This window comes from Lynx canadensis, chromosome C1 (genome assembly GCF_007474595.2).
Source record: "Lynx canadensis isolate LIC74 chromosome C1, mLynCan4.pri.v2, whole genome shotgun sequence".
NCBI lineage: Eukaryota > Metazoa > Chordata > Mammalia > Carnivora > Felidae > Lynx > Lynx canadensis.
This window is the reverse complement of record NC_044310.1, coordinates 167,131,267-167,155,157: the sequence shown is the minus strand read 5'-3', so window position 1 is coordinate 167,155,157 and position 23,891 is coordinate 167,131,267. Positions and strand designations below refer to the sequence as shown.

General features: G+C 36.5%; 1 protein-coding gene across 2 annotated transcripts in view; it reads left to right on the top strand.

The window, feature by feature from the left end:
• The window catches only part of ZNF385B (zinc finger protein 385B), a 319,195-nt gene that overhangs the window by 117,058 nt on the left and 178,246 nt on the right, over positions 1 to 23,891 (top strand). The gene's annotated exons all lie outside the window — the stretch shown is intronic.

The window sequence follows — 23,891 nt, the reverse complement described above, 5'->3', positions numbered from 1 at the left end:
TTGAGGGCTGATTTGTGACTTAGTATGTGATCTCTTCAGGAGACTGTTCCACGTGCACTCAAGAAGAATGTGTATTCTGCTTTTGGATGAAATGTTCTGGACATATCTGTTAAGTCCATCTAGTCCAGTATGTCATTCAAAGCCATTGTTTCCTTGTTGATTTTCTGCTTAGATGATTTGTCCATTGCTGTAAATAGGGTGTTGAAGTCCCCTACTATAATGGTATTAATATCAATGAGTTTCTTTATGTTTGTGATTAATTGATTTATATATTTGGTGTTCCACCTTAGGGGCATAAATATTTATAATTATTAGGTCTTCTTGGTGGATAGACTACTTAAATATGATATAATGCCCTTCTTCATCTCTTGTTACACTTTATTTTGAAATCTCGTTTGTCTGATATGACTACTTCAGCTTTATTCTGATGACCATTAGCATGAGAAATGGTTCTTCTTCCCCTTACTTTCAATCTACAAGTGTCTTTAAGTCTAAAATGAGTCTCTTGCAAGCAGCATATAGATGGGTCTTGTTTTCTTATCCATTCTGATACCCTATGTCTTTTGATTGGAGCATTTAGTCTCTTGACATTTAAGTGAGTACTGAAAGATATTAACTTAATGCCATTGTATTGCCTGTTATATTGGTGTTTCTGGTGATATTCTCTGGTCCTTTCTAGTTTTTGTTGCTTTTCATCTTTTTTGTTTCATTTTGTCTTTTCTCCACTCAAATGATCCCCCTTAAAATTTCTTGCAGGGCAGGGCTGGTTTGTGGTCACAAACTCCTTTAGTTTTTATTTGCCTGGGAAACTCTTTATCTCTATTTTGAATGACAGCCTTGCTAAATAAGGAATTCTTGGCTGCATATTTTTTTTGATTTAGCATATTGAATATATCTTGCCACTCCTTTCTGGCCTGCTAAGTTTCTATGGATAGGTCTGCTGTGAACCTGATCTGTCTTCCCTTATATGTTAAGGACTTTTTCCCTTGCTGCTTTCATAATTCTTTCCCTGTCTGTGTATTTTGTGAATTTGACTATGATATGCCTTGGTGGTGGTTGGTTTTTGTTGAATCCAATGGGAGTTCTCTGTGCTTCTTCAATTTTGATGTCTGTGTCCTTGCCCAGATTAGGAAATTTTTCTGGTATAATTTGCTCACATAAACCTTCTGCCACTTTTTCTCTGTCTTCATCTTCTGGAACTCCTATGATTCGGATGTTATTCCTTTTTAATAAGTCACTGAGTTCTCTAAGTCTTGAATCATGATCTTTTGTCTTTGTTTCCCTCTTTTTCTTCATTACTCTCCATAATTTTATCTTCTCAATCTTTGATTTGTTGCTCCTCATTGTCCATCCTTGCCATCGTGGTATTCATTTAAGATTTCATCTTGCTTATAGCATTTTTAATTTCATCCTGACTAGATTTTATTTCTTTTCTCTCTTCATTAAGGAATTCTATGCTGTTTTCAACCCCAGCTAGTATTCTTATTATTGTGGTTCTAAATTCTAGTTCAGACATTTTGCTTATGTCTGTATTAAGTCCCTGGCTGTCATTTCTCTCTGTTCTTTCTTTTGGGATGAATTCCTTCATTTTGTCATTTTGGGGGAAGAAAAAAATAATAAAAATTAAAATTAAAAAAATAAAAACAAAACAAAATATCAAAAGAAGCTAGATCCTAGGTGTGTTTTTGTCTGCTTGTTGAAAGAAGCCTGATAGAAGAGAAAAAATGAGGGGGTGGGAGAAAAAATAATAATAAGATAAAATAAATAAAATTTTCTGTATCTCAGAATGAGGAAAGAAAGAAAAGAAAAAAGGGAATAGGAAAAAGGAAAAAATTAAACAAAAGCAGAAGCAAATAAAATGAACAAATAAATGAACTTATAAACAGAATGAAACCCAAATGAAGTTATACGCAGTTTCCCCTAGAACTGAAACTGTGGAGCCCTCTATAGTCCATACACTAAGCAGGTGGAGTAACTTGTGCTGGTCTTCTAGGGGATGCTAGGGGATATGCTTGGAGAGTGCAGTTGGGCGGGGCTTGGTGTAATGGCTGTGTTCTCCACTAGGTGGCGCTGCTTAGCTTACTAGGGTGGATCAGTATGGTGTGCATGCATGCACAGGACAGGTGGAAGTGGCTTCACTCAGTTACCTAGTGTCTGGCACAGGAGTTTCATGCTCTGAGGGACCTGCGGTCAAACACCTCTACTTTGTCTCAGGATTCCGTCCACTCCTTGTCTCTACCCTGTCTATGTCCAAGCTGTCCACCTGCCAGGCAGCACCTCCCTCCAGAGTTTTACCTGGACTGGGATTGTGTTTTAAAGCCCCATGCGTCAGAGACCCCTGCAGCTTGGACCCACACCAACTCTCTGGGGGAGGGTCTCACTGAGCAACGGCCAGGTGCTGGCTTGCCCTAGAAAGCATTCATGTGATTGCACAGTGGCAGAGGTTCAGAGAATACGGTAAACCACTACAGACAGCCAGCACCAGGGTTTGCTGCACGCTGGCATCTTTGTCCCAATACCAGCAAACATGGCTGCTCTTCAGGGGTCCTCTGGGACCTTTGCCTGTGGGGAGGCCATATGGCTGCTACCAAATGCACTCCAATAAGGGGAACCACCACGGACCCCTCAAACCCTGCTGCCTCCTCCTGGGAATTTGCCCTACTTCCTCACCAGAGCACCACCAGGCACTGAGCTCCAAAACTTCATACTCTATGTTCCACTGTTTATAGAATCCTGGTGGATTGAAACCCTCCCCTTTCTCCCTGACAATGATGTTGGGGAACAGATTTCTTGTTCAGTCTCCGCTGAAACTGTTTTCACTCTTTCTGTCTCTATCTCTCCCACTACATTCAGGGAGAGTGCTTTTCTTGCATGATCCCAAGGTGTCATGCTCCTCCCCTTTCCCTTTCTCTGTTCTCTTTCCACAAAAACAACTCCCTACCCTCTGCAGCTTTTCTCTCCTTGAGTTCACCTCTCTGCATTGTGTACCTGCTGTGTGGTTCAAGTTATGCAGATTGTTGTGTTAATCCTCAGCTCAATTTCCTAGGTGTTCAAAATGGCTTGATGCTGATCTAGGTGCATTTCAGGGACAAGACAAGCTCAGGGCTTCCATGTTCCTCCACCATCTTAACCACCTTTCACCAATACACACAGTTTTTATCTCATTTCTATTTTAGAAAACATAGTCTTAAAAATCACACTCAACTTATTGGCTTTAGTGTTATCTGACATGCTGTGTATTTTTCTGTTGGGCTCAGATATAGATTTTTCTCTTTTTAAATTGTTAATGCACATCTAGTAGAAGAAGAAAAAGAAACAAGATATTTCTTTGTTAAATGTTCATTGCAATATTCTTATTGCTTTAAAACTGTAAGGTTTATTCTCTCAGGAGAAACTGATTTCAGAAATAATTATCTTTGTATTGGAATCAAACAAATAATCCATTGTGGAACTGAAATCACATTGGAGGCCCAAGCTCATAACACCAAGTAATAAGTATATTTGCATTCTATGATCCTTGATTAGTGATATAATTTTAATATTCAGTGCTTCTAAAAACATGCATATTATACAGAGGTTATTTTGTAACACAATTTCTTTTTAGTTTGTAGTGAAATGTATTTTAAATTCTTAGAGAAAAAAAAGAAGGGGAGAAAGAGGACAGTTACATTTTTTAAATATGATCTTATAAGCTTATTTGCATAAGTTTAAATTTTGTTTCTTTGTGAATTCAGTAGAAAATATTACTGGAATTTTAAAGAAACAGCGTAATCAATTCAGAATTTACATCTCCAACCCCAGTGAAGTAACCTACTTTTCCATAATTTTTTTTGGCTCTGTATGCTGAGGAGGCAACATCTACTGACAGTGACTGTATTGTTTGTTAGTTTCCACCGAGGTGCACAGTGAGTGAGTGGAGTCTGTCCAGTACTCCAGCAGGCATAGGATACAAGGAAGAGTTTGTGAAGGCTCACACTATCTGTAACAAAACGTGTGGCAGGTTAACGTACTTCTCAGCTCTTTATACCTTTGTTACACATAAATTACAGACAGACTGAATTGACTTCTGCTAAGAAACATGCTTCTCGGTAAGTAACATAACTTCCGAATGGTAGATTTGTTCTGAAGTGATAGAAAAGATATATAGGGAGGTATACTTGGCTTTGGATGTAATTTTCCAGATTTGTACAGATTTCATATAGTGCTGGGCAATGCCATGATTGGTATTATTTGTCCTACTAGGATTTTAGTTGATGAGGTATGGCACCTTAGAATGATCTTGGACATGTATGTATAAATTAAAGAGGGAGCATGACTAGCATAACTATACTTTTTTCCCTTCCATTAAGATGAGCACAACATTTTGGGGTTTAATTAGTAGTTGTTATAGACAACAGAGTCCATGTGATCTAAGTGTTAACATGACTTCTGGTTTAAAAATATGTTGCACTTCCATATGTTGTTAAAATGCTCTGATATGTCCTCTAGAAAGAACTGGTTCTACATGATCATTTTATTGATATTTAACATATATGGGAATGCCTAGATTGTCAGTTTTAACATTAGTTTCAAGTAGGAGAACATTGAAAAAGTGAAGTGTTAAGCATATTTTTAGTAGTATTCACAATTATATCTTAAGTGTTATAAAATATTTTTAAATATAGCATTTGCATGCATTAGTCTTAATAGAAATCTCGCAAAACCTTTAATAGAGAATCTGATATAGGGAATCTTTCTTACTTTATAGAATATAATTAAATTAGAATTTCACTGGAAGCTACATAAACATTTTTAAAATGCTTCATACATTAAAAATGCTTCATTTATTGTCAAGTTAATATTGTGAAACACTGGTTGAATTTTATGCCATGGATTATTTATTTTAAAAACATTTTCTTACTAGAACGTGTCAGTAAGTGTACAATGCATTATGGAATTTTCCAGTTAATAAGGGCTAAACAAACATTTGAAATTTCTAGGAAATTAAGTGAAAACATCTTTTATTGCGATGGTTATACTTTGACCAGTTGTACACATTACTTCACATGTGAGAACAATTTTAGCCTTTACTGGAGTTATTCATTATGTCACTATTTAGGGATGTTTGATACCCATTTGGAACATAGTAAATATAACTAGGTTGGTAGTTTAAAAGATAAATTATATTTGTACTTCATTGTCAGGATGTTTGAATAATTTAAATATTAGTTAAGTCTCCACAGATTAAGCCTAAAATTGATGATGTATTTTAGAGGTCAGTTTTTGCTATAATTTCAAGCCTATTTATTATTCTACTTGGTAACAGTATACTGTTATGAAGAAAATACTGGACTAGGAATGAGGTGACACATTTGGTTCCTGGCTCCTCAACACTGCTCCTAACCTCTTCTATAAATCTATAAAATTATTTCGTAGAGTTTTACTTTATTTTTGCTATTCCACTTCTGCCCTCTTAGTTTTTATTATCCTTTCATGTTGGTGGAACTGTATACATGTATAAAATGAATTGGATGTTTTAAAAAGAGCCTTTATTTTATTTTATTTTATTTTATTTTATTTTATTTTATTTTATTTTAATTCCAGTATAGTAACATACAGTGTTATATTAGTTTCATGTGTACAACATAGCTATTCAGCATTTCCATACATCACTCATCGCTCATCACAAGTACACTCCTTAATCTCCATCACCTATTTCACCCAACCCCCACCCACCTCCCCTCTGGTAACCATCAGTTTGTTTTCCATATTTAAGAATCTGTTTCTTGGTTTGTCGCGCTCTCTCTTTTTCCTTTGCTTATTTGTTTTGTTTCTTAAATTCCACAGATGAGTGAAATCATATGGTATTTGTCTTTCTCTGACTGACTTATTTTGCTTAGCATTATACTCTCTAGCTCCATCCATGTCACTGCACATGGCCAGATTTCATTCTTTTCTATGACTGAACAATATTCCATTGTAAATATATACCATACGTTCTTTATCCATTCGTCTATCGATGGGCACTTGGGCTGCTTCCATAATTTAGTTACTGTAAATAATGCAACATAAGGGTGCATGTATCCCTTTGAATTAGTGTTTTTGTATTTTTTGGATAAATACCCAGTCGTGCAATTACTAAATCATGGGGTAGTTCTATTTTTAACTTTTTGAGGAAACTTCACACTGTTTTCCACAGTGGCTGCACCAGTTTGCATTACCACCAACAGTACAAGAGAGTTCCTTTTTCTCTGCATTTCTCACCAACATGTGTTATTCTTGTATTTTTTATTTTAGAAGGGCCATTCTTTTATACGGGGGCTCCCTTCATATTATAAGGTTCAATTCTATTGATGGGGAATGAGTGATGGAAATAATTTACTATAGTTGACCTGGCTTCTGGAAAGTGCACCTAGGCTTGTGTGAGTAGCCACCATTTTATTTAACATTTACCAAGGTCTTGATACATATGCATATTTTTCATAAGCTTCAAAGTCAGGAAATCCTTACCAATACACATCTTGAAGGTATTTTTTTTAATCCTTCAATTTAAATTACCTAAACAGTAGCTTCTTATATGTAAAATCTCAAAAGATGTTACACACCGTATCCATTACTTCTCCATTTACCCAAGATTTCTCCATCTGACTGGAAAGTAAAAGTTTACAGACTTCAGCCTTTTCTGTCATTTCACTGAGATAATTTCACTATGGCTGAGGTGGCAAAGCATGAGCTTCAGATGACAGGAGTTTGAATTCCTCTACTCTGCCTCTACTTCTGAAAGGTTTCAGGAAAATTGCCCATCCTTTCTAAACTCATTTCCTCTATACAAGTGGATACAACTGTTCATCTCATAGGATTGCTATAAGGATTGAGTAGGTGATATTTATAAATGTAAACTGTGGTACTTGAGCCTTTAAATTGGTGACCAGTAAATGGTAGACAATTACTGTTGTTTTATGAAATTATCAACTCTTGATTTCTATTAGAATTTACCCTTCTCTCTAGGATTGCTGCAACTATATGGGTTTTATGAAGTTATTCACTCCAGTGTTCCAATAAGACGACTGAATTATTTTCCTGTGTGAATTTTGAGTCAACTAGAGCTAACTCTAAATTATAGTCATGAGCTATAATTACTTCAATGGTTAAGACCATTTTGGCCTCTGGGAGTGAAAAGTTGTATTTTATAGTGCATGTGAAAGAAGTATTTGTGAATTCAACTCTGTCTTCTATTCATACCTGGGTTAAAATGAGCCACGGTGTCGAGCTGTTTCTTTGGAACATTACATAAACTTACTTGTTCTTGGCCACATAGCAATTGGGAATATACAAACAGACCTGAAAGGAACCAAACAGCAAATCTTCACAGGCAGGAAACCCAGTATTTACACATTAATCAATAGGGTGATGGTCACTAAGGTGGCTTATGACTAAGATTTCTTGTTCATCATGAATGGGAGCTGGCATTTTCAAGTACTTACTTCATGTTAATGTGTTCAACGGGACTAGACTGAAGCACAATTGTGCCACAGGCATTCCGACCCAGAGCCTCTCTGTTCTCCTTCCTCTGCTCCAGTAGGGAGTGCTCTCACATTCTTCTCATTTTCCCCCATCAAACTGGTTTTTCCATCTTCTATTCACACTAAAATGTACATGGGTTTTGGTGCTTCACCAATATTTTCTATGTATTCATATTTTAACATACAGAAAAACTTTAAGCTAAAAGTCTAAGATCCTAACTCCGTGCAATTTGAAGTAATAGCCAGTGGGTTGGAAGGTTTTGGAGCAACAAAGAAAAACAGATACATCTTTCAGATTATACATCCTCATTACCCTCCAAGGGGCAAAAATGCATTCTAGGGAAAAAAAAATCTTAACTCTTCTTATGTATAAAGCACAGATCTACATATAGTCTGTATGCACAGATATACATATAGTATGTGGTATATCTGTGGTATTAAATTTTTGTGGGTAGGGTGATTAAGAAAAAAAGTGTCAAGAAGACCCCTTGGGGGGTGGGGGAAGATGATGAAAAAAGTTGAGAAATGCTGCTGTAGATGAGAATTTTAAAGGACTCTTAAGCCTGTTGAGTACGAATTCTACTGAATTTGTGCTAAATATTTTCAGTATGAAGTAACATACTTCCAACTTAATACTTACATTGAAAAACAGTATTTATGTTCTAATAAGTCAAATATGCTCACTTGTTGTACCTTTTACTCTTTAATTATAAGAGTAAATAAAGGAGAAAGACTTAAGAACGAGAGGTACTTAAATTTGAATTCCACCTCCTCTCTTATTTGTTTTGTGACCCTTGGCAGATACTTACCCTCTTTAGGCCTCATTCTTTTTGTCTTTAGTTTACCTGGGGATCATTGTGTCCACATTTCTATAACGTCAACGTTGTGTATCGTAAGTATTAATCAAAATAATGTACATAAAACCTTCTACACCTTGCCTAGTACATTATAAGTGGATGCCAATTACTAGCTATAATTCTTTGTGTTGTACCTTTCTGTCAGTTACTTTCTTAAAATTATCATAGAAAAAAAAGATTTAAATTTGGGAGATAAAAGTATTGTTACCCATAAAATACAGAAGTTTCTCTAGGAAATATGTTAATATTGTCCATAAAGAGAAAGATAAATTTCAGGTTTCCTTTAAGCCAGTAACCATACTTATTGACATAAATCAAAACCAGATGAAATCTACGGGGCATCTGGCTGGCTCAGTCAGAAAAGCATGCAACTTTTGATCTCCGGGTGAGCCCCACATTGGGTGTAGAGATTACCAAAAATGAATAAACTTAACTTAAAAAGACAGATAAAACCTAAATTAAACTCTTTTTGGTCAGAGGCAGTCCTCTGCTAAATTAAACTTTTAACATATCTAGTTGCTAATGTAGCCTGTTAATGTAGAATGATTCATTTTTCTGGCAGTTTTGTTGAAATATGTTTTATTTAAATTCTATTCAGCTGTGAAGTCATTATTTTATTTCCCCTAGTACCATGAGAACTCAGTATCCTTTGGAATTGATGTCTGTTTATGACATCACTTTTGCCAGTAATGTCATCATTTCCTGTCTCTGTATAGATAATATTTGCTTTTAGGTATTCACCAACATGTATTGATTTGTAGGCTAGAAAAGTTAATTGAAAGGAAGTAGTGCGAATCAGCTGGTATTTCAAATTTGAAAATTCAAGTGAAGTGGAGTGAAATTCGGTATCGATACAACTCTTGAGGATTCATGTGAAATTGGGTGAATTTTAGTATCGATACAACTTTGGGGAAGATTATATTTGGTTTTTTTTTTAAAGAAGTGCCCATAATTCTGTCTCTCCCCACCCCTTCACAAGTGATTGCTCTGCTTTTGTGATAAATATTAAAACTCTAAACTACTGAATATTCCCTGGTTATTGATTTTTTTTTTTAATTTTGTAAGATTAAATACTCTACAGATGAAAATCCAATGGAGAAGGAAGAGTGCTTTCATTGTAAGGATTGTGATGTGGCAAAACAGAATAAATGAGCAACTCTGAAATGCATGACATCCCTCCTTGCCTTTTCAGCTTATCTTCTTTTTAGGTACTTTATCTTATCAACATTGCTTCCCTTTTTCTGATAGAAGTCCTTTAATAACAAATAACCATGGAGTAGTGTTCTCCATCCCAGAGTTTGGCTTTGAGAGCAGAAAATAGGAGTTTGAGGAGCAGAATTAAGAGAATGCTATGGATAAACAACATGCTTATCCAGCAGAAATGGCCCACAAGTAGTGGAATTCAGAAAGCAACAAGGATCCAATTATTTAATACTCTTCCAAGCTCTCCAGGGAGCTGAGAGAGCAGAATTTCACAAGGTAGACAGATGTCACATTTCAAAAGCATATTAGAAATCAAAGAACCTTATTTGAAATAAAATATATTGGCTCAGATTCTGTCTCTATATGCTTCAAAAATCATACTCCAAAAGGATTTGGGGGAGAATTTTTGACTTCATAAAGTCATTGGGCTGCAAAGTTGGATTAAGAATAAGAATACATATCTACTAAATGACACCCTGGAAGTTCTGGTGTATACTAGATATTCTCTCACCCATACAGAATCATCTCATGTCTACTTGCTGCCATTTCACTGGAAGAATCTGAAAGTTTTCAAGATATTAGGAGACAAATGTTTCAGCAGAAATGGTGAGATTTGTAAGATAGCCCCTTTCAGGACTGACCAGTGAAACCTTTTCCCCAAATCTGGAAATCTAAAAATCTAGAGGTTAGAGTAACCTTCACAGACTTGGAACTACAGCATGATGAGAAATTAATATGGTACTTTTCATCATCCCTATTTCACTTAAGACGGACAAAGTGACCTAACCAAAACACGTCATCTAGGAAAATTGGAATTAGAACCCAGTTCACTACTTCTTTCTGTTCATTCACTGTGCTTCTTTCTCTTTCAGGTAGGTAGACAAGAGACCTGGCCCAGGTGACAGGCCACTATATATGTGGCACACTTGTATATATGTGTGCTGGAAGGTCATGCAATGCCCCTTACTCCATCCCTTAATTCTGTATGCATCTCTCAGTCACCAAATACAAGATCTTCCTCTGTAGTATACTTGAAAATTCGTGGAGCCAGACCAATGACTTTTTTCTGTTAAAATTGTTTTTGCCTCCTCTCACCCATGTGCATTTCTCTGTTTCTTTCTACAAAAATATTTCAAAATAATTCAGAGAAGCATCGCCAATTATTTTTCATCCCTTTAGAAAGATTAAAGTGTCCTTGACTGATGTGGGCCAGTCACTAGCCAGTCTGTACTTGTTCACCAGCCTGGGTATTACTGAAACAAGAGCATGTTGCCGCTGCTGGTCACATATTATCCTTGGCTTTTCCTTCTTTACCACTTTCTTGAGGCTTGTAGGTCACTTTCCTGTGGATGGAAGAAATAGAGATGGATTGGTTTGATAATTGACATGTGCCTGATATATTGGTTTTAAGTCTCATACAAAGTGAGAAGGACCTGACTATTCTATGGTGGGTCAAACAGTTTGATTGAAAGCATAATCAGCTGGGTTTTTCAAAGAGAGTATAATGAGGGATGTTTGCGGTGGTATGGTAAGTTTGAAGGGAGTCACCGATAGATGTCATCGTTCCTACTGACCCACCACAAACTCTTTCATTCCTGAAGAAGAAAGGAGAGGGAGTTAATGGAGGTGTCTAAATTTGGTGAGAGCTGAAATTGGAGGCTGTAAAGGATAGTACTCAACAAAAGCTGTTATCATAGGCAAGATGTCACTGCCAAATGCAGACAAGGAGGAAGACTGAAAGGAATATTCCAACTTCTCCCTTCTTCCCATACAGAATGGGCAAAGAATCTGGGATGAGCAAAGATCTGGGAGCAAACAGAGAACAACCAGCACGCATAGTCTCCTGAAATTATTTCAAAACATCTTTCCCATCCAGGATTTAATTTGAACAATAACTGATGGAAGTGTTCCTTTAATGCATCATATTCCTCTGTGTGTTTTTTTTTAATGTTCTAGACATTTTAAAATTTTAACTCAGAATCCTTAATGCAAATGTTAATTGTTGAACTATGTAGTGGTAATCCACAGAGTCTAGTGAGGGGTTGGGATCTGTTTGCTTCTAAAAGAAATGGTTCCAACTTGGGGTGCCTGGGTGTCTCAGTCAGTTAAGTGTCTGCCTCTTGATTTCAGCTCAGGTCATGACATGATCTCACTGTTCACGAGTTTGAGCCCTGTGTTGGGCTCTACATTGATAACACGGAGCCTGCTTGGGATTCTCTGCCTCTCTCTCTCTCTCTTTCTCTCAAAAATTAGTAAATAAAAATTTACTTAAAAAAAAAAGAATGGTTCCAACTTGCCATACTTCTGCATTTTTGACCATGTGTTTTTATGGTCTGCTGGTATTCTGTGACATTGACTGGCAGGTGGCGCAGCTGTACATGTCTGTAGCAACTCTAGCACCTAGTTCTGAATTCAACTATTTTAATTTCTCTGTTCATTTAGAAAAGTCATAACCATCACTGTAGTCATTTGCCCAACACATTTTTATTGATCATCTATTCTGCACAGTAAAGGCCCTGAGAAAATTGAGGTAAGCAAAGAGAAAATCCTCCTGCCCTTAAGGAGTTTATGTCTTAAGTTTTTTCTAAGCTAGACTTTGAGACCTCAAGGACTCTCTTAAGGATCTTTAATCTTCTGATGCTTTTCTGAGAGGTGGGGGTGGGGGTGGGCAGAGGCACATTTTCTGGACCTTAGCTGAATTCTGAACTGTCAAGATTACTAAATAAATATATGAGGTATTCATGTTACTCTATTTAGTATCATTGTTGTCAGTCACTCAAAAAATTGTTTCTGAGTATTTATTATATGCTTGTATGTGTAGCGATTGAGAAATTAATAAAATATGTTAGTGTTTGGGGTACTGTTCATCTAGTTGGGAAGCAGATATGCAAATTACAAAGGCTGAGTGTCAAGGTCTATGGGTCCAGCAAATGATTCCATTGTTAGGATGAGAGTGACTATGAGAGTTACAGTAATAACCATAGTGTCCAATTTCCTGGCTGCTCAGGCAAGCAGTTTAAAGCCTCACTGTTAGTAATGTGTTGCTTTTATTTAATAGAAGTTCTATAAGTACTTACTTGTAAAAGTAGTGTTTCCCAGAATCCTACTGGCAGACTGTTCAACTCTCTGAAACACACATGAAACAGTTCCAAGCTCAATGTTAATACTAGGGATAAACCACATGATTCTCAATTAGGGGATTCAGTAGAAATTATGGTTTTAAAGATCATTGAACATGTACCTTATACTAGTAGTATAGACCTGGACTCTGGAAAAATGCTCACTGAAACTATGAAAACTGAAACCATAAAATCATGAAAAAGTTGTCCTAATAGTGGTAGGCATTATTTATGTATCTGAGCAGTTGCAACTACGGACTCTACTACTACCTATAAAGTCATAGCCGTTGTTATATATCCAAAGCTATGAGAAATGCTTGGTCTAAGCCAGAGTTGGGTAATCACCTGATATGCTGAAAGGAAGCTCAACAATCCTAGTTTTTGTCTAACTAAGACTAAAACTTTTCTCTGATAGTACATTTTTGGCATGCCCAATGAAGCTCTGTCTTTCTAAACAATAGGAAGAAACACTCCTATGGAATGTATTTTTTATTTCTTCCTGACTCTTTTTTTCCTTATTTTTTCTTTTTTTTAAGTTTCATTAATTTATTTTATGAGAGAGAGAAAAAAAAAAAAGCATGAGTTGGGAAGAGGCAGAGAGAGAGAGAGAGAGAAAGAGAGAAAGAGAATCCCAAGCAGACTCCACACTGTCAGTGCAGAGCCTGATGTGGGGCTTGAACCCACGAACCATGAGATCATGACCTGAGCTGAAGTTGGACACTTAACTGACTGAGCCACCCAGGTGCTCCTCCCTTATTTTTTTTCTACGAAGAGGTGTCCCTGCTAAAGAAAAGGGAAACTAATATTAGCCACTTTCCCTGAGGACAATAATCTTCTTTAAGTTTTCCACAATATCCACAGTGATTGGGTTCACACCTTAGCTGCTACTTTAACACCAATCCATACACGTGTTATGATGCTATAGGTTTACCACCGAGGACCTAGGAAGCCTTTACAGAGCAACACTGACATCCTTTACCAAGTTATACATCATATTTGGAGTTCTCACAAAAAACTTAGTCTCAGAGACTGTCTTATTGGAATTTTGCTCATTCATTCATTATAGTAAAAGAGATTGAGTGGCTTATGTACTGTATAATATAGTATGTCCATGAGGCTGGAAAAAATATAAACTTATTTTTATACTGTGTGTTAGCTATATTTTATAATATTTTGTTTGGTGTACTTTTCTTCAGCCTCCAGACACATTTTAGGTGAAGTACTTCTAAATGCAAAGCAATATGTCCAATTATTAATCTAAAAAAGTACAACACATATCTTATTTTACCCATGTTTCTAGACTTTTTGGACACTGTTAGTATATATGTTTAGTAACTGCATTTTTTTCCAGATTAACCACTAAATACATTGCTTTACATTTAGAAATTTTTTTATCTGAAAACACATTCTGGAACATACTGTTTCAAAATATAATTTACATATTGTTTAAAAATAAGTTTATCCCTACAAATGCCAAATAATCATATTGTACACCTGAAACTAATATAATGTTACGTGTCAATTATATCTCAAAAAAAATAGCTTACTCTATGTTAGTTACCTAACTTTACAGACAACGTGTTTAATTTGACCCTTATTTTAAAAGTCACTTTAAAAAAAAAAGTTTATTTTCTGAGAGAGAGAGAGAATGAGAGAGAGGGAAAGAGAGAATGAGAGAGAGAGAAAGAGAGAGAGAGAGAGAGAGAATCCCAAGCAGGTTCCACACTGTCAGCCCAGAGCCTGACATGGGGCTTGAACTCATAAACCCTGAGATCATGACCTGAGCCAAAATTGAGTCAGACGCTTAACCAACTAAGCCACCCAAGCGCCCCTTAATTTGACCTTTTTGTCAGATTTTCTTCAAATGGTAAAAAAAAAAATCTTGGGAGAAAACATGCATCCTGAAGATATTAAAGTAAGAATTATTTAAGCAAGTCAATGTGTTTTTCCTATATTATGCAGTTAAATTAATGTATGTCTTTGTGTTTTCATCCTTGAGTAATGTCAGTGACAAAGGGGAATCAACAATTGGCATCATTTCCAAATGTTTGCCATTTTGATACTGATAACTATTATGCTGCTTTTTGCCTTAATCAATTTTTCCCTTGTATCAGGGTATGACTGTATCAATTGTCTAGTAGATTTAATGCCGCTTAGCTGTCTAATAAGACAGGGAAATGTTTAGCTATCAGTCAGCCAGGTTTTATGCTGTGACACATGGATTCAAAAAAATTCATAATGTTACGTAGATAACCACAAAAGACTTTTGTGTCTTGGTTTCTCACCTCCCTACCTTATTGATTTGCTTTTTTCTACTTCTGATAAAGACAGTGAATTATCCATTGTGTATGGAATAAATGTGAGTTACTGATATAGCCAAATGACTGAAAAAGGCAAAGTGCTGCTTTCAAAATGACAGTTCGTTATAGGATTCCTTTTTCAACAATAATCCCACAGCCTGTGCACCAAGCCCAAGCATGAAGGATATCATGTTACCCTTTCAGCACTTACCAATATATTTATTACTTGGGCTTTTATTTATCTTCAAGCATCCCTTATCTTGAATAACGTATGGCACCTTCTCTCACCAATGCTCATTTTTTGTGTTCATCCCTGAATATAGAAACCCTATTTATCAAGCAAAAGTTTTCCATAGACCAATGTTCTAAACATGGATATCACATGGGAATCACAATTTATTTCTCTCTTTCATACTTTAAACATCCTCCCTTCTTCAAAAACATATTACTTAACATACAATCTTTCCAAGTGAAATCTCTCACTCTGCTTTTGTGGTCTTCTAGAATCTTCAGAGAAGAACTTTGTTACATTGAGTATAGACAACATATTACAGACATGACAAGACTCATAGGTCTTCTATGCCTCAAAAAGAAAACAATGATGAAATCATATAGCTGTGAAATGGTTATGTATATGAATTACTGGCTCATGCATTTATTCAATAATATGTAATTATTGCCTCCTTCGTACCAGGCTCTGTGCTAAGCACTGGGTCTCCAGGGATGATGTTTCTTTTCTCCTAGCCTGGAAAAGTGGAGAGGAAGGATACTTGTATTGGGAGATGCAAATAGGTATCATGATTGGAATTATGTTTTAAAATTTTACTTTGTACTGATTTTATTTTATTAAGCTTAACTTAAAAATGTTTAAACTAAAATATAACATAGGAAAACTTAAGAATATAGAAAGATACATAATTAAAATTTTTCTTTCCTCTCCCCCAAGTCCTTAATCCTCTTTCCTCCAAACAAACTTTGCTAACAGATTTTATGCTTTGTTGCAGAGTAAAACAAAACAAAAAACTAAAACAAAACACACATAGACACACAAACACACGTACATATATATGTTTGCAGGCACACAAATAGTAGCATATGGTATATTCTGTACTTTCATATTTTCACTTAGTATTTTATCTGGTGTATCTTGTTTATCTGGTATACCTTTCCATAGAAGGACTAAAATTTTTGATAAAATCAAATGTTAGGAAAGATGTAATATTATATCAAGAACATTTATTTTTCTGAGTGAGTTTCCTATTACCTAAGAATATCTTAGTATTTATTTTTTATAAACAAGTCAGTAAACTAGAATACAATCAATATAGTTGGGCAATTAACATAGATGAATTCCTACCTCTTCTCTTTGGACATCATTCAGGTTTTAACAGTTGTCTTAATAGTTAAGAGACCTATTTATAGTAAAGCAATCTGTTTCAAAATCTCTCATTTCATTTAGTTACTATGTCTAGTTAGTTTCCTGTAGTTGGAATAGTTTGCCAGTGGTTTCTCTCTCTCTGTTGTTTTTTTTTTTTTAATTTTCATGATCTTGACTCTTGAAAATTAGTAGGCCAATTTGGATTTATTTCATGTTTCCTCCTGATTAACCTTAGGTTATAAATTGTGGACAGGAATTATATGAAATCGATGCTACATTCCTCTGATTGAATCCTGCAAGGTCTCAGGTGATTTTAATTTCTCTTATTAGTGATGATGTTCACTTTGATTACTTTATAAAGTTGGTGTTTTCCCAGCTTTTCAACCATAGAGTTACTCTTTTATTTCCCCTTACAACTAGTAAGCATTTTGTAGGGAGTTACTTTGAAACCATAAAAATATCCTATTCCTCATTAGTTTCTCCACTAGTTTATTTCTATCTGCATAGATCATAGTTTTCCATTTTATACATTTTATTTTTTTCAATTTTTAAAAAAGTTTTATTTATTTATTTTAAGAGAGAGAGAGAGAGCAAGAGCAGGGGAGGGGCAGAGAGAGGGAGAGAGAGAATCCCAAGCAGGTTCCATGCTGTCAGTACAGACCCTGATGCAGGGCTCAAACCACAAGCCGTGAGATCATGACCTGATCTGAACTTAAGAGTCAGACACTTAACAGACTGAGCTACACGTGCTCCTCCTATTTTGTTTATTGAGTTATAATGCTGTTAGCACTTGTTTGGCTTTTTTATGTAGGTAGTCCTTAACTTATGAGATTTATGCACATACTCTGTAGATGTAAACATCCTGTTCTGTTTTCCCCCATCCCTGGGATCTTCTCAGCCACATACCTACTCTTTTTTGTCTTTGGTATAGCTGCTATTGAAGGAAACCTTACTTCAGTACCACAGCCATAAAGCAGGAGATTATGGCTTTCTGATCACCTCTTGATGATTTGGAGCTTAGTGATCTGTAAGTCTTCAGACTTAGCTGTATCGTATGCAGGTCAGGAGCCAGGGGGCTCTAGACAGGTCTGAGCAGCTCCAGGCTAGAAGCTTCAGGTTGGACATGGCTTGGCTTGGCTTTAAGATTAAAGAGGCTTTAGGGACCTGTATAGAAATTTCTACAAAGAAGATATACAAAAGGACAACAGGTACATGAAAAGATGCTCAACATCACTAGTCATTAGGGAAATATAACTTAAAACCATAATGATATGTCACTTAAAACTTTTTTAATTGGCCATCATCAAAAAGACAAGAGACAAATGCTAGCATGGATGAGAAGAAAAGTGATCCCTTGTGCACTGTTGGTGGGACTGTAACTTGATACAACCACTATGGAAAATAGTATGGAGGATCTTCAAAAGACTAAAAAGAATTACCATGTGATCTGAGAATTTCACTTTTGGGAATATATCCAAAGGAAACAAAACATACTCAAAGAGATATCTGCACCCCATCCTCATGTTTATAGAACATCATTTACAAAGAGCGAAGACATAAAACAACTGAAGAGGTCAAAAGTACAAACTTCCACTTACAAGATATACAAAAACTAGGGATATAATGTACATCATGACAACTAGAGCTAACACTGCTGTGTGATATAAGGGAAAGCTGTTAAGAGAGTATCCTATGAGTTCTCATCATAAGAAGAAATTTTTTTCCTTTTTTCTTTTTATTGTATCCCTATAAGAAGATAGATGTTAGCTGAACCTACTGTGGTAATCATTTCACAATATATGTAAATCAAACCGTCTTGCTGTATGCCTTAAATTTATACAGTGATGTATATCAACTATTTTTCCATGAAACTGGGGAAAAATAAAGTAACAGCATCCACATATGGAAATCTACTTGACAGTTCTTTAAAATAAATGCATTTTATTGAGAAAAATATATATATAAAGTCATCTGGGAAGAAACCAATAAATATAGATTCTAAGAATTGAGGAAACAAAGATGTCTTCACACATGTAGACGGAAAAAAAAGAAAGGAAAAGAAAAAAGGAAAGAAAGAAAGGCATCTTGGGGTTCAGGGAACTTGAGCATTCTAGGCTATTTATAGGGACAACTTCAGCCACATTAGGGTTTCCTAGGCTCTTTTGTGCTAACTAGGAAACCTGATCAGTTTTCTCTGGGGAATGTTCCAGACTATAGCAGAAACTCACAGTTGTTAGCATTCTATTCACATATAGATAAAATGTAATATGGAAAATTTGAATTTCTGGAAGCTAGGACAAGTTTATATCAGCCTTACCTGGAGGGCAAGCAGTCTTCTCCTGTCTAAAAGTCAAAGCCATTGGGGCACCTGGGTGGCTCAGTCAGTTAAGTGTCCGACTTCAGCTCAGGTCATGATCTCACGGCTAATGGGTTCAAGCCCTGCATCAGGCTCTGTGCTGACAGCTCAGAGCCTGGAACCTGCTTTGGATTCTGTGTCTCCCTCTCTCTGCCCCTCCCTCACTCATGCTCTGTTTCTCTCTGTCTCTCTGTCTCTCTCTCAGAAATGAATAAACATTAAAAAAAAGTCAAAGCTGTGACATCTGACACAACTAAAAAAAATGTATGAAATTTTAATTGCTAAAGGTTTTCTGCTTCTAGATTACAGCTTTGCTTTTATCTATAATTATATTAAAATGGTATATTCATTGAAATCTTCTTCTCAAAGGAAGATATTCCTGGCCATTCTAAAAAAAAATTCAATAAAAAATACTTTAAAACCATAATAATAATGAACTCAATGCCACTCACCTACTAACCTTATGGTAATCTGTTTATCTGTGACGTTTAAACTAGGAATATATTTTGTTAATGTATTTCCTTCACAAATTGGAGATTGTGATGTTGTCTTGACACAGTAGCCTGTATTTCATTACACTTTTACTACAGTGCCAAGGCCAAAGGTCTTCGGTGTCACAGGGAGCAAGTCAGGTTTATATTGGGGTCCTCAGCTGAAGACTCAGACTGTAAGCAGGAGTTCATTTAGCCATCCATTTCTTCAGTGGATATTTATTGAGCACTACTTGTGCCCAACACACTGTTAAGTGTGTAACGGGACACAGAGTTGAATATAACATCAGATTTGCATGTTTAAAGGATCCCTGTAGCAGCATTGTGCAGGATGGAATATAGGAGTGAGGCAGAGGCAGAGGCAGAAAAGCAGGCTAGAAAACATTGCAGTGTTTTCGCTATCAGGGGCAAGATGCCGATATGTGGTGAAGGCAGTGGAACAGACCAGATGGAATAGATTAGACCTAATGTGGTTCTTAAATAAACCCCAAGGGTTATGATTCCCTTTAATAATCAAATGAAAACCTTTGGTCTCCTCTACAGAGAGAAGATGTACATGGATGTGTATACAAGTACAGTTTCATAAGGCCTACCCTTCTGAGTCCCCTTCCTAAAGGGGCACAGGTCTGGCCCTGCAGGTCTCCAGAGACACCTGTCTGTAGTCCCTGCTCTACTGTACTCCAAGAAGGGGAAGTACACGTCCAGCTGGGCTGATGAGAAGGCTCTGTAGAAGAGGTGGAACCTGAACTAGGACTTATAGGAAGAGGGGGCTTCAACAGGTCAGGATGGAGAAGCCACTTCAGAAGGCATCAGCAGTCTCTAGGCTTTTGGCACTTTGTGGATCCTCATGAACTGTTTGGGGAACCACAAAGCTTGAGTCTCAAGAGTAACTGCTACTCAGGGGCAGGGAAGTGGGTGGCACCTGGGTGGCTCAGTCAGTTGAGCTTCTGACTTCAGCTCAGGTCATGATCTCCCAGGTCATCGGGTTCTGTCTTGACAACTCAGAGCCTGAAGCCTCCTTTGGAGTCTGAGTCACCCTCTCTCTCTCTGCCCCTCCCCCACTTGTGCTCTCTCTCTCTCTCTCTCAAAAATAAATAAACAAAAAAAAATTTTTTTTAAAGAGTAACTGTAGGGACGCCTGGGCGGCTCAGTCATTTAGGCATCCGACTTCAGCTCAGGTCATGATTTCATGGTTCATGGGTTTGAGCCCTGCGTCACCCTCTATGCTGACAACTCAGAGCCTGGAGCCTGCTTCGGATTCTGTGTCTCCCTCTCTCTTGCCCCTCCCCAGATTGCGCTCTCTCTCTCTCTCTCTCTCTCTCTCTCTCTCTCTCTCTCACACACACACACACACACACACACACACACACACACAAATAAACATTTAAAAAAGGTGGGGGGCGGGGCGGGTAACTGCTTCTCAGGGACTCTCTCAAAACTCTCCCTGTTATGTGATGGTGCATATGAAACCCTTAGCAGTTTGCCTGACACATAGACCTCAGTCAGTATTAGTTCTTATTATTACTAAGTACATCAAATACATAAAAGATAGTGAGATGTGCTGATGTTTCCCCAGATTGATAGAAGGTTATTTGACAGTGATGGCTTTCTTGTATCAGCAGTCCAAGAATTAGGAATAAAAACCAGATGAGAATAAGCCCTGAGAAGGTCAGCATTCCTCAACCATTCTGTCAGAGTTTCTCCTTCATAAGCTTGCGTGCACACTGCACACCTCCTAGAAGTTACAGAAGTTGTCCGGATGCTCTGCTGAGCCAGAGTGAAGTCAGACGGTTCTCCCATTTGCTTTGTAAGTCTAATAAGGTGGTGATATGGTGTGCGACCATAGTATTTTAATATTTCCCACCAAACTCCTACCATTAAAAATTCTGATGTCTCATTCTCTGACGAATTGCACACAAGACTGACACTGCCTCAAATGAAAGCATCCGCTTGCCAATAAATAATAATGAGAAATTAAGTGCAGTTTTTTACACTTTTTTAAAAATTTTACAACAAACTTTTAAAAAAAAATCATGTGGTCTTTGTAAGATGTAACAGAATTTAAGTCTGTGATATCCTATGTTAAGGTTTCAAACACACTATGATAGGAAAGATGCCAAAAAGGATGATTTGGGGGAAAATTGGAGATCTAGAGTATGATGGAGTCCATGAATCATGAGCAGGTTTGTTTGATTAGATGATGGTCTTAGACTTCATGTTTTATTTTAGTCTAATGTTCCAATCCTGTTACCCATAATCCAAGAAATGATAGGAATACATAGTTGCCAAAATTACCTTTGAAGAATTTGACGTCTTGATTCGAATTTCCACAATGAGAGTAAATCTTTGATCACAAATTGTTTAAAATAGAAAATTCTTCAAAAGTGAGTTTCAAAAGATTTGTGACTTACAGGATATAGGATAAAAGGAAGTTTTCCTGTTACATCTATTTTTAGTAAATACTGGGCCTTGATAACTTACACACAGAGCTCGCTTCACACAGTGGCTGTGCGCATTCCTTTTGTGGTCTGACTATGAGCTATGTGATCTCAAAATGATATGACCTCACTGGTAGGGTTTTTCTGAGATTCAAATGAGAGAACTGAGTACAGATAGATCTTGGCACAAGGCATGGATATAGCAATCACAAGTTAACGGCTATCAGTACCTTCATCAAACTCTGGCAGTACTGACAAATAGAACTTCACGGTATCGCGGACAGTGATGATTGAATGGATTATATTTGCTTTCCTATGGTTAGAAGCAGGATTGGAAGCAAACTTCAGGATTTGAGCTTCCCCTTTATTTTCACAAGACTAGCAGTTCCCAAATGTGACTGAGCTTCAGTATCATCAGGGGAAATATTTGGGGGTTTGTTTATCTACAAATGTAGAATCTAATCAAAGAATCAAATTAAGTAAGGGGCTTGAAAATGGCACTCAGGATTTTGAATTTCCTACATGTATGTAGCTAACATTTATTGTGTATCTTCTGTGAGCTAACATTGTGCTGTATGATTTTTTCTTTTAACACAGTAAAATGGGCTGTTTTTATTGTTCTAGGAATTTTCATATATATGTAGATTTGTATAAGTACAATCACAATTCAGTTTTGTAACCCTAAAAATTTCCTTTGTGCTGTGCCGTTGTAGTCACACCCTCTTTCTACCCCTAACCCTTGGGAACCAGTAAGCTGTTCTCCATAATTGTAGTTTGCCTTCTCCAAACTTTTATATCAAAGAACCATATATTACTGGCCTCTTTCACTGTCTCAAAGCATAAATTCTTTGAGATGTATTCTTATTGTTACAAGCACCAGTAATTCATTTCTTTTTATTGTTGTGTAGTAGCCCTTTGAATTTGATATTCATTTGAATTTAATAAGTGGTCGTTTTTCAAATATTAGTAGCAACGTTGGAGTCTGAAACCGTATCAGTGATCTTTTCATACTATAAGAAATGCATTGATCTGTCTATACTTTAAATGGATCTTACAACTCTTCATGATTCCGTAACATACTTCATTAGTCATTTGAAAAATATTGGTTTCCTGGGATAAGAAAATCCTTCAAATACCGACACATTTCCTTATATAATATCGAAAAATCACATTCATTAATATTAAGATTAATATCAGTCTCATCAGAAAAATCTTGCAAGACTGTCAAACTCACAGTGGTGATAATAGTTTTCCAAAATATTAATCTTCCCTTGAAGATTCACTTCTTTTTTTTTTAAAGAAAGTCTGCCAAATTGCCAAGTCTAAAACTACAGTTCGTCTGCCACTCTTTCGAATAAAATGGTGTTCCATGAAAAAAATGGCTATTTCAACTCATAGCTCAATCACACAGAGCCTTTTTTTTGAGACAACCATGATACTACTGTGTACAGAAAATGTGCTTTTTTATGTGTACTTTCCATTTTGTCACATAGAATATTCAGCAGATGTTTATTGAAGGGCTGACTTAATGAAATTAGACATTTTTATTGCATTTTAAAAGCCATTCTTAAGATTAAAAATAAAATTTTTAACTGAGTATTAGTGGTAAAGGCAAGTACTGATGCTATAGCTTGGTGCCACCACGTTTGCTCCTCTAAGGCATCAGCAAATGTATACACTATTGTTTTTGTACCATCAGTCCAAATGTCAACAAAGAGAAAAAGGCTCACACAAAAAAGTTTTAGGATTATGAAAATAGTTTTGAACTCACAGACCCCCTGAGGTATCTCTCCAGACCTGTAGGGGTCTACAGATCACTCTTGGAGAACTGGCAGATAGATTATGCTGCATATTGATTCAAAGAAGAATAAGATCATTGTGGAACACAGGCCCTATGAGAAGGGGAAAAAAAAATGAGGATAGGGCTGTTAAGGCATGAGAATACGTGGGTGAAGGGGAAGAACATTATTGACCATTAGAAGGGATGAAGATGTGCCTTATACCCTAGAGATCTCCAAAAACAGAATCCTATTTACTCTCTCAAAACATTTACTGTTACAAGTGGCTCAAGGTAGAAAACCAGATCAAATAATTTCTCAACATTCCTCCAAGTTCTAATATTATGATTTTGTGGTCCCAAAGGATGTGTGGCTTATAATATCTCTAAGTATAGTTGTCTTGTTTCAAATGTTTTTTTCAGACTAGTTTTCAATATCTCTGAAAATGCAATTTCATTCTAAAGTAGTC